Source organism: Hesperophylax consimilis, chromosome 3, assembly GCF_061612785.1.
Source record: "Hesperophylax consimilis isolate HC1 chromosome 3, BYU_Hcon_1.0, whole genome shotgun sequence".
Classification (NCBI taxonomy): domain Eukaryota; kingdom Metazoa; phylum Arthropoda; class Insecta; order Trichoptera; family Limnephilidae; genus Hesperophylax; species Hesperophylax consimilis.
The window spans coordinates 33469590-33482205 of NC_142838.1; the positions used below are offsets into that span (position 1 = coordinate 33469590).

Here is a 12616-nt window from a genome sequence, read left to right on the forward strand (position 1 = left end):
TACTGATATAAAATAGCGTTCACTTTTTGAAAAATCTTGTGAAATCATTAATTTTCCTGTTAAAAACGGGACTGCACGTCTTAAACGAATTACTTGACAGGGTTCATAAGAAAGTATCGGAACACGTTTTCGTACAAATACTGATATTGATATTTACGTACTGATATTGTAGCATACCGTCAGGATATTTACTATGAAAATAACACGTGTTCTCGATATATTCTGAATGACTAAAATTTTATCAGGAAATTGGCATGTTATAATTTTTTTCAGTGTTTCTATCAATAGCTATTTTGAGTCTTTGAAGGTAAAATTTATAGGGAAGGTTGAGAATGGTTCTTCGTTGCGGACGTGTTTTAACCGCTCCGGTTTGTTTGATCCTTTCAGAAGGTTTCCCTTGCTAAGAGATCGCTGAAAATTGTTCAGCATCCGTTTTTTATATAGTGCTTACCTTCTTATTTCACGAAATGTGCGTAACTTCTACCGTTTAGCCGGAATTTGCAATTATTATAGCATTTTAAACCGATTAATTTTTAAAAGTGAAGCTAGAACGAAGATTTCTCAATGCAGTCGAAGATTTTATACCTGACTCAAGTGTCAAGTGGTGTTGGGATTTACGGGACCTTTTCAACCGAGGATGTCTGCATGGAGGACAGATAAGCCATATTTTGTTTAAAGTTTTTGTCTTTGTTTTTATTTTCTGTTTTTGTTTATGTATTTTGTTACAGATGACACTCATAAACTTCACTTTGACTTTGGTTCAAGATTTTGCTTATGATAGCCTGCGATAAGCGAGCCCTAAGGGTCTGAGACAGAGGTGTGAAATCGTCGGATCACGACAATAGAAAGAATGTATTGGAGCCAGGAAGGAGTCTGAAAGGGTCGAGAGGATGCACTAGGTGGCATGAAAGGCTGGGAGGTGACTGGAGAGACTAAGGTAAACTAGGATGAGGTGATTTTGCACAGCGGTGCTGCCAAGGTCTGTTATCTATGTGAGGATATTGTGTCGGCGCTCTTTATTGGCAGCAGACACATGTCAGCGCTATATTAGCGGCGGACACATGCCTGAACGGATGACGAGCCTCGTGCTGGCACAGTTGGTGGACGGGGTAGTCTCTCTCCCTGCAGCAGCTGGTACAGTTCCTTCGCTACCTAGGACTCTTGCAGCAGAGTCTCCATCTTCTGTCTTCGTCGAGCGTCACAGCGGTGCTGCCAAGGTTTGTTGTCTATGTGAGGATGTTGTGTCAGCGCTCTTTATTGGCAGCAGATACATGTCAGCGCTATATTGGCGGCAGACACATGCCTGAACGGATGACGAACCTCGTGCTGGCACAGTTGGTCTAAATAACAAATGTAGATCCTAGGAAATAAATTGTACAGCGCCCTTGAGGTGATTTTTCACAAAAACGGCGCTATACAAATTATCCAATTATTATTATTATTATTATTACTGTTGTAGGTGTGGCCCCGAAGGAATTTGTATGCTCGCACGTGTTGTTTGGCGTCAGTAGCGGTCGATGAGGATTCCCGCAATGTCCTTGACCATAGCGATTTCCATTGGCATCGTATCAACACGTGTTTTACTTCCTTATTTTTATTATTATCACCAAGCATAATTAATGACTTATTTTATATGCATATAATAATTTACGGTATGTCGAGGAATAATGCTGGTTCTCTTCTGCCCGTTTTTTTTTTAATTCATCCATAAATTATGTATCTTCTCTTCTGAAATAGGAGGGAAAACCTCGCGACCTCAAGCAATTTTGCTCTGATAAGTTTCGAAAAATAGTATTATAATCCATTAATTCTAATTTAAATTCAAAACGGACAAAGTCAACAAAGTGGTTTGTGGAAACACAGGCTGATTGCCGAGCTCTCATTACAGTGGAGCTTTTAGTCGCTCCTCGCAAAGGGTGGCGGAAAAAGGCCTTTGTGTTTGACCTCATTTTCAAACTTGAATACGTTTTTCTTTTCAGTGGGCAAGGTTCACACATTAGTTTTTAGTGAGGGCATGTTATAAATTATCCACACATAAGTACGTTCTTCACTGACCCCAAAAGTTCTCGACATGTATTTATGTAGGGAAGTGAATAACTCGAAAGTTCCGAGGATTTGCACACCGTATGTGAGGTCAGATTAAATATGAATTATGTTAGGGGTACTAAGTACCGTGTTGTCCTTCAATAACCCCCGGAAATTGCCTGCTTTCAGTTCCTGTGTGGGCGACATTCTATCTGTGGTTGTGAGGCGTCCCTTTTTGACTGCCTGATTATATTTATAAGCTCTCCCACGTATGGTACAGCATCGTATGTGTGTTGGATAGACTGGATCTAGTTACAGTCCCGAGGACAGGGTGGTTGGTTGCAGTAATTAGGCCGCCGAGGTTCTGTCCGCTTCACGCTCATTGGGCATCCCCGCCGCTTTTGCCGGCTAAAAATACCAACCTTGCACGGGCTTATGTTAAATGTTCCGAGGCGCTTGCCGAAACGGCCTTTTGCCTGCCATAACAAAGCCCAATAAGGAAATCAAAATGCCAACGAGGCCAAAGAGTATCTTATATATATCTTTCCATATAAATAAAAATGTAAATGTTCGTTTATTCAAAATGTTATATCTCCGAAAATTTTTCACCGATTGCTTTGAAATTTCGACACACCATTGCATTCGAATACGCGTATGTTTTTATACCTATGTTATGTATATTTTTATAACATGTTTTTAAAAAAAAGGGCCATCTGTTTGACGTAAAAGCAACACGCGCTATGGTTTCTGAAAGACTGAGCCACATCAACGCGTGGTGGGGTACGGCTAGTACTTTTAATAAAATCGCAGACCAATGAAAGGACGAGAAACTTAGAAATTCTGAGCTATCATATGTACCAAACGAAAAGCAAATTAACTGAAAGTAAAAAAAAGAGAAAGATATTTTTCTTTTTTCCGGGGTAATTACGAGAATAATACATAATGCAGAGCACGGTGCACTATGTATCCCTACAATGTATATACAATAGAGTGAGATGATATTGAGTTCTTTTTGGCTATTACCGAACGCCTTTGTAACATTGAAATATCACCTCTGCTCTATGAAAAGACTTGGCAACTTGTCATAATTTATGGGCATTACAGACGACTCAATTTGAATGAGCGGTAGTTATCAATCTGGCTAGGTTGAGCGTAAAGTTGAACCGTGTGGAGGTGCGTTTTATGCGATAAGGTTGAACTAACCAAATTGAGTGGTCTGTAAGGCCCATTATGGACGTTCATTTGTCTACGTCCCCTTACCACCCTTCTCCATCTCCGGTGATTATTAATGACCTCACAAATCCGGCGAATTCGCGTCTAATCTCGGATAAAAACATTGCCATCATAAAAAATTATATACGTGCTTATGGTATATTTATAAAAAAATAACTCTCTGAAGCTTTGCCATTATGGCAATAATGATATAAATGATTGAGATAATAGTAAAAAATGTATGTATGTATGGAATAGCTTCGAAAAAAGAAAAAGCTTTGGAAGCGACCGAGATTTGAATTCAAAACCTCTACCGATTTAGTGATCATTTCCATACTGTCGTTCGATTGATCTTTATAAAGAATTGGTTTACATTATGAATACCAAAAAATATGCTTTAGATAAATTGAAGCTTTTCCTTTCCTTTATCTTGAGTAATATATGTACAAATAAAATGTTTAATTATTCAATAAAAAAAATTTAACAACAATTTTTTTTTTTAAATAGAAATTTATGAAAGCATAGAAGAAACTACTTAAAAAATACAATACTAAAGCTTATCTTTGACAGTTTCCCTTGATTATTTTTTTTGCTTACTTATAAAATTGTTTACAAAATAGCGTTTCTAGACTTCGTTTGCCAAGCGATTTTGATGCCTATTACCTATATTCGTGACGATAAAAGGCATACCAAGAATATACACATTTTTGGCCTGTACCTTTCTCAATCATTTATTTATTGAAAATCAATTGAGGCGTGCATCTTTGTTAGCGCATATTCCAACCCAAACTTAAATCCAATCTTAGATGATCTCAATGTAAATCACTTTGTTTTGTTCATTTATAATCATTGTTTTTTTTTGTTTGTCCACAGATTGTTCCCTACGGATGCTGGGCGATTATTGATGCTAAGATAGACTGAATGCCGTGTTCGGCGGGAGAGATAGATCTTTGGGTAAGCTTATTTTATGTGCCTACTTTATTAGTTCTAGTATTTCTGCGATGTGCGGTAACTATCACGATCTCAACATTGAGATTCTCGGCTCGTCAGCGTTTGATCAAATATATAGTTCGGTAGTTATATAGCCGTCAGGCATATTCATTTAGGTAGACATCGATGAATTGAGTGATTGGATATAAATTATGCTGATTTGTTTTTTCTCATTTCATTAAGGCGTATGAAAAACAATTCAATTTATTTTTTACCATCACAACTGTCAACATGCGCGTGTCTCTGTCAAATAAAACCATTCAATGGCACATATAAAGAAGTTGATAGCGAATGATGTAATTTAATATTAAATGATTTACACAATGGTCGCGGGAATTTTCTCAATTTACGTGTTTTGAATAATAGTAATTCATTTATTCAATTACCTAGTATTCTTCAATGGAAATTTTTTCAAACTTTACACAGGAGCACATACAGGGTGCGGTAAAACAGACGTGCAGTTGTGAAGGGAATAATAAATAACGGCGCAACTTACAGAAATGAGAATTATCTTATTTTATTTGGTACATCATGCCGTTTTGTGCATCAAGTCTTAAAAATGACATTAAAAAGGCGATGGCCCCAGCAGCGAAACATCGATGTAGGAGGTTTCTGAAGTTTTCGGCCGCATTTTGTCACATCTCGACGGGTACAGTTGCGATTTCCCCCGAATTCGATCCTAGAGTTATTCCAAAGTGTGAGGCTGATGTTTGAAAACATTAAGTAACGACTGAAAACGGCACGATCCCCCCCCCGACACAGTGTGACCCCTCCCAGATTCCTACCCCACCAACTGTAATGTCTTTTGCTGCACCCTGTACAAGCCTGCTCGGAAATCAATATACTCCATTTACTCATTTAAAAAAATAAATCCGTTACTCTACTATCGGGCCTGTGTTATGATATTTTAATTTGGTTATCTCCATCAATTTCCATCGACTTTTGGTTGTAAGTACGATCTTACACTTCTCAGTCGTCCAAAATGATTAATTTTATTTGTTTTTTTACCACCTATCAAAGTTACCTTAAATTTTATTAAAAACTATTTGTTTGCCTTAAAAAAAACCTTTTGTACTGCTCCTACCTTAACCCGCATCTCAACGCTGCCCAACAGGGTGGCAATATAGTTTACCTACCTTTACATCGTTTAGGTGCTCTCGTGCGATGTGTCACATAAAAATAAAAATAAATCGTATCGCTTATACTGCGCAAAAATTACAGTTGCCTTAAAAATACTCCAGCTTCCATCCATTGCATTAAGATACTTAAGTTCACTGACACGAATCCGCGAAGTCGTACGTTGCACTGAAAGCGAAGACTAGAGATTTGTGTTCGCTGTGTTGGACAGTCAGCATAATGCACCTCTCTCAGAGCACTTGACCCGCGAGAGGCTGTAACTTGATCTGCCCGCCTCGCGGTGCACAGTGTTTGCTCTTCGGATATCGGGTTGCGACTCCTGCCATGCGAACTTGAACCTCTTCCTGTCCACTGGTCGCAGCTAACTAAATTGATGACATGCTTTGCTTTTTGATTTATGACGAGCTTAAATGTCTCGCCTTAATTCTTCATCTGAGTTGGAGATATACTCGTACCTGTCAGTCAACGTTGGTTAATCTTATAACGTCATTTTCACACAGGTTCATGGTTCAAATGCAATCATTTTCAGTCCCTTTGTTACCATTAAATTACATTTGATGGGTCCGCCCATGGGAGTGATTATCTTTTTCATTTCTTGAATCAAATCCAGTTTTGCATTTTATTGTTGTGCTTTTACCACATTCACTGCCAGCAGCTTTTGTTACCATTAAATTACATGTCATTGGTCCGCCTATGGGAGTGATTGGCACTGAACCGGTTAAGACCAGATCATCTATTTTTTACACTTAAAATAACAATGAAGCATTATGCAAAACAATTTTATTAATTACCACATTATATTGTAATTGAGTTATTTAGGAATATTCTCACAAAGATACATATTATCTACCCAAGTATGTGTGTCAGAGAATTATATTAATTTTGCAGATTTTTATAAATAACATTGTTTTAGGTAATTTATTTGTCTATGATAATATTCATGAATAAGTTTTAACATAAAATAATACATTCTTTTGTAATTGAGTCATTTAGGAATATTCTCACAAAGATTCATGTCTGTATAGTATGTAAGACAATTATATTATTTTTGCAGATTTGATAAATCACTTTGTAATAGGTAATTTATCTGTCTATGAAATGGCATTTTAGATATTCATATTTATAAATAAGTTATATCAAAAAATAAATAAATATTCTTTAAAATATCAACTATAAAGCGAAATAATTACTGAATCTCTTTCAAAATTATCAATTTTATTTTATTTTTTTATAACAGTCATTTCACAAAATTTAATAACGTTTATAAATTTAGTTGAATTTCACTGAAACGAAGAAAAACATTTACAGAGAACTCTTTAGAGTTTGTTTACTGATACTAAGAATCTCCTAAAAAAGGCTGGCATCCTCGCCATTTTGGTTTGTGAAAAATCGGTTCTCATTTCGTCGTAGGTAGCTACTTAAGTAATACTTCTAACATAATAGGCCTCCAATGTGGATGATACATTAAAATATTTTACGATATGAAATAAGTCATAAAAAAGTAGCTAAACATCGTTAAACGACCAAACTTCTTAACAACATTTACTTACTCGGTGTTTGTCTTGAATCACGAGAGATTGCGGAGTTTGTTATTGAGTTCATAGTTCAAAGGTCGAGCTCGTAATATTTATTAAAAGCGTGTAGGTTAAATTTGTGTGGCCCATATAAGAGTCTACAAGAGAGAATAATAACACCACGCGAAAGGAAATATAAAAATAGATACACTTTCCAGCAGCGCGTGTCAAGAAGGTCAAGTGGCCATAAATGCCACTGGAGAAATTAGAAAACAAAACTTGCCACCTATACTTTACGAGAAAAACGTGTTCATTTATTTTGAATGGAGATAGCGTCGATGACTTGGCGGTTTTGACAGATATTGGTTTCAGTTACAGAAGCTGTGCGTAATATAATTAAAAATGGCACTTTTATTTTGGAGAACCAACATTTACAATATGTTATAATGTATAGTAAAATATAAAAAATAAAGGGTTTTCACTGGTGTATCGTAATTTAGTGAATATGTGAATATATGAGAAAATAGTTATATGGGGTAGTTATATGAAAGCCTGTGTGGACGAGATGGTGGGAGGGAGGGGAAGGGGATGGCTCTTGTCTGTGTTGTGTAATATGTACTATTTGTTTGTATGTTTTTATTTAGTTATAAAAAAAACATTTTTATATCTAGTATTAACCTTTGAACAACTTATTTCTTTTACATTAAGGACACTTTACAATACTTCTTAAAATTATTATTTATAGTATTTAGACATAACCCACGAAAAGCAGCAAGGCTTTTAGCTTCTTTAACATCTGTCGGTAATTCATTAAAAATCTTAAATCCTTTAAAATAGAGATTATTTTGGGTTCCCGACAAAAATTTTTTTGGAAGTCTAAAATCTCCACAGTTTCTCGTGGAGTAGCCATGTATTCCGAAATTAAAATATACATTCTTAAACATGTATTTCGAGAATGTATTGTATTGTGCGAATGTTGTGTGAGGTGCTGTGCACAATAAGTCGAATTCACTGTAAAGTATTAAAAATGTACGAAGCGCGGCGAACGAATGTGTTTTGAGTTAGTATTGCATTTAGGGATGTTTAATGTGTGGTTTTGTCTGGTTTGTCTGACAGGCACTCTTGAATTCTTTGAAGTATTTCCGGGCATTCTATCATAGAGGTTTTGTAAAAATATTACATCTGTGGAAATTCTACGACTTTCCAGAGACGAAATCCTGAAAAACAGCTGACTCCTCGTAATCGTAAAAAACGATTTAGCGCTTTATCAATCTTTTCCATGTGTGATTTTTTGTTGTGACTTTCTATGTAATACCTGCGATTCCAGACTTGATAGGCGTACCTACTCCAAAGAACTTATCATTGTTAATGTGGTTATTTCATCATACGAACAGTTTTTTTGATAACAATGATATCAAGAGGCGTCTAGGAAGGCCTTTTAAAGTATTTCTTTTAGATATGCCGTAGATAGGCAATACACAAATTTGCTCTTAATTACAACATGTGTGAATAATGTTAATTCCGATGTATGAATAGTCTTGCTCTGGCTGTTGTGTTATTGTGTCAATATTCACATAATGGTGGTGTAATTGGGTTCTGGCAACATATTGAGTAATGCATTATATTTGGTTATAGGTACTAACGAAAATTTAATACAGAATACTGGTCAGAATTTTGTGTTTATGTTTTCGTCCCTGGTAAGACACGTTTATTTAATTGTTTTTTCTTCATATTCTCGGGTATCGTCAACCAATACTATGAAAATCAGCCTTTTCTAAACTGCTGACACATACAAAACTGTCAAAACGCAACAATCGCTTGCCGTCGATTTCAGAGTTCCGACGACTTTTTTCGCGCTATTTATCAAATTAAATGTATTTATGCCAATACCATATGAAAACCGTCTATTTTCATCCTAAGCGTCAACAAATAAATGATTTTGAAATGTTTTGTTTGTTTCTGTATTATTGGGGATGACATCTAGTGTACAATACATCATTCGATGTACCTACGGGTCATTACGATTTGTTTGCCAATTATTTTTACAAGCGACTCGATGTAAGATAATGGCACGACACTAAGCGGTTCTTAATTGACGCGAACACTGTTACCTCATTGTCGTGGGCATGTAATATTGTTATGTTGGCACTATTGGCGCATGTAAATTATTTATATCTCCCCGGTCCTCACTGAAAGAATCCGGGCCGTAAGTTAACGAAACCAATCAGCGACGCGCCGATCAGCTGAGACATTTTCCTCAGCATCAAAAGGAATAAATTATTGGTGCACGTGCCATTGATTTTCAGTAGAATTACTCATCATCTCTTGGTTGCATAACTCACAAGGAAGTCTTAATGAAATTAATATGGATTGTAAAAAAATACATTTGAAATGTGAAGAAACAATAAATATACATTTATTCGCGTAACTTTAATTTAAATGAGAAATTCTCGTACACGATTCTACCTACAGATGATCAGACGAGACATCTTCCTTAGCATTGATTTATTGATACATGTGTCATGAATTGTAGACAGAAATGCTCATCTCATTCTACCTGACCTGTTCTATGAGGTCAGTTGAGAATATCTTCATCAGCATAAAAAGTTCTATTATTGGTGCACGTGCCATTAAATTGTTATTAAATATTTTAAAGATGTTATAATCTTCTAACATCGATTCGCACAAGGCCGCTCGCTTCCGAGAGTTTGTTACAGTTGGATACAGAAATACATAGACATAACGATGTAGGCTGAATTGATGTTACCAATAGCTGAGCCAGTTTTCAGTTTACTGAAAGTCACAAATATGTTTACATTTCGAAGTCGATTTTAGACGTATTTCATCGTGGACCTAAAAAGCCCTGGACGGAGCATTGGTGCGATGTTGTATTAATGGCGTTAAAGCCAAATCTATGGTGAGGGGAAATTGTCTGGCAGCCATCTTGTATGACTAACTTTTGAACTGATTTGTATGCAAAGTGGTGCATAATGAACTATTATTATTTTATTTTTGTGTTGTTACTGAAGTTATAAAGCCTTATGATTTATTTATTTATTTGGGGTATTTAATGAGATAAGGAATGGGATAAGTCATTACAAAATTTAAGTTTGGCCTTTTTCACGCATCTTCCCCCTCACCCCGCAGCTTCAAATTAGTCTCGCTTTTAGGAATTTTTAGGTCCATGCATTTTATTAATATAGTTTATGTCATTATTACACATGAGATAAAACACTAAATGAATCGAGTTTATTCAGCTCTATGAAGCGATATATCGATTATATTAATTTGCAGAATCGTTTCATACCAACATTCTGTAAAAATACGAAGCTAAACTATCCAAATAGTGATAAGATGTACCTACTAACTTTGTACACAGACTAAAATAACATTTAATTCGTAGATCTTTCTGAAGCATTTTTTGAAAGATTTTTGATGTGGTATTTTTCTCTAAAAAAATCCAATATTTTAAAACGAAAAAAACGCAGTTCTCCATTGAAATGATCAGAATTATAAAAGCTGCATTATTATACATTAGCGAGTCAAAGAATTGAACAATCAATTCAAGCCTTGTTAATAGGATAATTTGTTTCACTATGCTGTAGGCAGACAGATGGAACCTAAGCGCAAACCAAATACATACTAAGATTGTTGATCGCGCTTTCAGAGTATCTGGGTCGAAGTCTTGGAATAAACTCCCTCCGGAACTAAGATCCTTAACAAGTCCAACAGAATTCAGGTCTAAACTAAAAACTTACCTTTTTAAGCTGTCATACCCTTAAATTATATATACCATTCCTGAGAGAAAGTCCAGTTATATCTGAATGATGTCCTAAATCCTGTATCAAAATTTCGCTAATAAAAAATTAGTTAATGTTAATTAAGTGTTAATCTCAAGTGACCTACCAGGTAGTATTGTACTGTATATTATCTCCATATATAGTTAGTAATAACATAGATCATTGTAGAAATGTATTATATATTTGTACAGCGCCCTTGAGGTGATTTTGCACAAAAAGCCATACAAATCATCCAAATATTATTAATATTGTTATAAGGTATGAATACAGGTATTTTCCAATAATGTTCAATTTAGAATTAACAGTTGACGTATCATAATTATGTCGTTACATATTTTCTTTTCCTATCATCATTATCTTCCCCAGTGATGACTTTTGATCCCTCGTTGATAGCGTCCGATACGAATCTGTCTTTTGCCGCATCATTTATCTTTGACACACATTTACCAACCAACACTATCATAACCCTTTCGTTCGCGGTGCTTTGGTGTATGGGTGTGTAGTGTTACGTTCGCAGTGAAGTGAAGGTTTTTCATTCATACAACAACCACAGAATGAAACGTAAGAAATTGTGTCAGAAATGTGGTACAGTCGTTGACCATTGAACTTTATCAGCTTATCTCATTTTTATGTACTTAGCTCCGATCTTTTTTTCTACACCGTTATTTACTGAATTTTCTACCTAGCGATCACACGAGGACAGTACAATACTGTTTTGTTCCAGCTCCGGACCCACTGTCCTAATGTGAACAGTAGTTGGGAAGACAGAACAATGAAACAAGACATTGTCCTAGAGATAGACGAGCAGCTATCTCCGCAGGATAATGTCTTATCCTCGCCTGGCCGCGTTCGCGTGTAAACGCGTTTTGACAAGACAATAGTACAATATCCAGTATCTCCGCACGTACGTATTTCGGCTTAAACATGTCGCGTAAATGAAACATTACAATACATCTCGGTACAAACGACCGATAGAAAGATAATATTTTTCGTGTACCATCCATTTTGACAGCGTTCCGCGTTTGAACTACGTAGAATTGTTGTATTGCCTCATTCTCCTGCCCTGTGCTGTCGAGGCTGTTCACGGAGAAGGACACTATTGTACTGTCTTCTGTATTGTCCTCGTGTGATCCCGGCATATATGTTTATTTAATTCTTATAACAAATTGAATATTGAAACATTTTTAACGAATTTAATACAATTGACTGAAAGTAGCTGTTTAAGTTAAAGTCCTGTTTTAACTCTTTTGATTTTGTCTGTCTGTAAATTTGTTTCGTGTGTTCCGTGTCCGGTCAATCCTGTCCGCTGCAGTTCCCACAAGCGTAACGAGCTGTCAAATTAAGTAATAAACATTAAGGCGATGCACTACGTCGTGTAATATTTTAAATTGAGCCGCTATCAATAACAACCCTTACGTAGATGGCGATAAGGTTTAAATTCCCGCTTAACACCATCCGCCTGTTTTGATTTATGCAAGAAAAAAAACATGGCCAAAAAGTGCCTTTTATTTTAATTTGTGGATGTTCAGGCATAAATATGTAATTTTTTCCGATCATTTTATAAATAACTTAATTTGCCACATTATACAATAAAATCATATCCGAAAATGGGTTCGTAAGTAGGAGATTTTGTACTTTAAAGCAGTTTTCATAGGACTTATACATTATTTTTTTCTGGGCTTATGAAAAGACTTATCTAAAAAATACTCGGTTATTTCAAAGGCCAAGGTGTATTCTACTCGCAGTATTTAATTAAAGCACCTGAAACATTTCTAGGCGACCAAATTTTCAAACCAAAAACACATGATTTTGCATTACTACGTATGGCATCGCCTTAATCGAAGTCTATTGTTCTCTAAGATCTCTAAATATCTGCAACATTTTTACGGGTAATATACAGTAAAAGATTTTAATATGGGTAATGTTAAAATAAATTCA

General features: G+C 35.7%; 1 protein-coding gene across 4 annotated transcripts in view; it reads left to right on the forward strand.

Annotated features, from left to right (window-relative positions):
* The window catches only part of Arf6 (ADP-ribosylation factor 6), a 94795-nt gene that overhangs the window by 34824 nt on the left and 47355 nt on the right, over positions 1–12616 (forward strand). For all 4 annotated transcript variants that reach the window (XM_089650499.1, XM_089650520.1, XM_089650506.1 and 1 more), the window contains one exon: positions 4111–4191. The gene's annotated coding sequence lies outside the window, so the exon portion shown is untranslated. The remainder of the gene's footprint in view (positions 1–4110; positions 4192–12616) is intronic.